The 2,369-nt window shown below is 58.0% G+C and overlaps 1 protein-coding gene across 3 annotated transcripts in view; it reads left to right on the top strand.

Moving 5' to 3' along the window:
- The first annotated feature begins 21 nt into the window (after nucleotides 1-21).
- OCA2 (oculocutaneous albinism II) overlaps nucleotides 22-2,369 on the top strand; it is a 355,302-nt gene continuing 352,954 nt past the window's right edge. For all 3 annotated transcript variants that reach the window (XM_011942880.1, XM_011942878.1, XM_011942879.1), the window contains exon 1: nucleotides 22-105. The gene's annotated coding sequence lies outside the window, so the exon portion shown is untranslated. The remainder of the gene's footprint in view (nucleotides 106-2,369) is intronic.

Raw genomic sequence — 2,369 nt, 5'->3', positions numbered from 1 at the left:
AGCTTTCTCTGAGTTCTTACTTCGAAGGCTGTTGCTCCGCTCACCATCCAGAGCGGAGATTCGGACCTTACACTAACTCCCGGAGAAAGACCAGCAAGTGGGCAGGTAAAGTGCACTTGCTCCGCGGTCGGGAGGAAGGAGGCGAGGAGCCAGCCTAGCCTGGGACCAGGCAGGGAGAGTTTACACAGCTCCGGCTGAGTCGCAGCTTAAGAAGCAAGGCAAGTTCCCCTAAAGGTCAGGGCGCACAGACGGGTGCGATGGAGCAGACCTAGCGCGGCTGAGTCCGCCTGGGCCTGCAGCGGCAGCAGCTGCCCCCTGAGCCCCCCCACCCCACCCAGCTCCCTGCCAGGCGACCCAGGAAAAAGTCGCCCCCTGGTGGGCCATGAGGTCATGGGTGGGGGGAGTTTGGAAGCGTTCAGACAGCAAATGTTCCACTTGAACTCCAGGGCAGCATCTGGCACAGAGGGGCCTCCAAGCCGTGAGCCGTGGTCAGGCGTTTCCTTAGAATGGAATGCACTGGAGTGAAAACACTAAATCCCTCAAAGCCGCTTCTCTTTACTGTGGTCACACACAGTGAAATCAGTGGGCATTAGTGCAGCTAGCTCTTTCCAAGGGCACAATGTTAAGCACAGGCAGCCTGGTGTGTGGACGCTCTGGGTTTGCCGACCCAGGCAGGGGCCAAGGCTCAGGACAAGTGCCCGGTGCTCCCTTCCCACAGGGCGAATCATAGCCTGGGGCCCGGTGGTGAAGCTCCCCAGGTGACTCTAACGCGCAGTGCACTTGGAGGAGCACTACTTAGACCAATGTGATAGTCTACAATGTGTAGATTTAGGGTGAGTGATTCTGTGGAAAAGAAACCCGAGGCTGTTAGCAGTTGTGGGCAGCTGCTGTCTACCCAAACCAGCTGCGGTTTGCTTGCTTGGTGACGTGAGCTTCGCGGGGCGGGCATGGTGTCTGCCATCCAGGACCCTGGGACGGGGCCAGCCAGGGCGAGGAGCTGGGCATTGAACGCATCTGGGGAAACTACCTCTCTTGGAAGAAATAATGAGGATTGAACCTGAACACAGAGGTGAAAGAGCTGAGTAGACTGCAAAGAATTGCACAAAAACTGCTTGCTCTGCAAATTTAGTTTACAACACTTGAGTGCAGTTCACATCGGCATAATGTGATTTAGGATCATAAGTCCCTAACATTTCATTACACTGATGAAAAGCAAATGCCTATACTGTTCTTGTTTTATGAGAAGACCAGAACCTCCAGCCCCTGGGGCAGCTGAGATCTGAGGATATCAGGAATACAGGAATGGGGAGTTCCTGACTGTGGCTGGAGACCCAGCAGCATGACACCTGTGTCACCTGGGTCCCGTTTCTATGCTGGAGTGGCAGGCAGCAAGGAAATATTTTGAGTTTGAGGCCATATGCATGTTGGAAAGGTCACTGTGGCTGGGTGGTTGGGAGCAGCTGGGGGGGGGTTGTCAAGAAAGCCACTGCCAAGGCCTTCCCACTGAGTGTGGTTGCCAGGCCCGGGCAGGGAAGCACTGGTGAGTTGCGGGGGGATTCCCCGTTGGTGATGGGTGATGGATGGTGGGATCAGTCACCAGGGCCCCTGGGAAAGGCCAGGTGTGGCTTCAGCACTCTAGGAGTTTTGGGTACCTTTATGTCTAGGGACACAAGAAAGTAGATGGACACAGTGGTTTGGGCTGCAGAAGAGAGCTAGGGGGCCACCTGTCCACAGGTGAGGATGAGGTCTCTTGGGAGAGTAGAGAGAAAAGGGAGGCTTTTAATTGCTAGTAGTGGAAAAAGTGGCTTGCAATGGAGATAAAAGCTACCACAGAGGGGAGGAAAGCCCAGAGCCTGGAGGCTGGGGCAGGATCCGGGGCAGGGGCTGACCCAGCGTAGCATTCCCCATATGCTGGAAATGTGAGAAGAGACTCCACAGGCGGAGCTCCCTCAGCTCCTTGGGGCCTCTGGCTGTACCAGCTCATTCGCTGGCTGTTGGTTTCTGCAGTTTGGATTTGGGGTTCTGTCACTGACCTGCAGACAGCAGGCTTGTCGCGGGCTGTGGCTCTTGCGCCGGCCACCCGCGGGACCCGAGCAGTTTCGGCGGAGCGCGGCGGGGTCCGTGTGGGTCAGACCCGTGGGGAGGTGCGGCTGGCGCACCTGTGCTCTCGGTCCGGCCACCCACTGAGGCGTCGGGGGGCGCATTCCGCAGGGCGGCGGGGAGCAGGTGCGGTGTTTCGAGGAGCGTGGGACACCGTTTCCAAGCTGGCCTGAAGGATGGGCGAAGGGACACCGAACTGCAGCGGCAGAGCGTCGGGCCAAACTGCCGGCAGCTGGGGCAGCAGAGGGGGTTTTCGGCAGGGGCGCCGC

This window comes from Colobus angolensis, unplaced genomic scaffold, assembly GCF_000951035.1.
Source record: "Colobus angolensis palliatus isolate OR3802 unplaced genomic scaffold, Cang.pa_1.0 Scaffold211, whole genome shotgun sequence".
Taxonomy (NCBI): Eukaryota; Metazoa; Chordata; class Mammalia; order Primates; family Cercopithecidae; genus Colobus; species Colobus angolensis.
The sequence above is the reverse complement of the archived record's forward strand: the minus strand, read 5'-3'. Positions and strand labels throughout refer to the sequence as shown.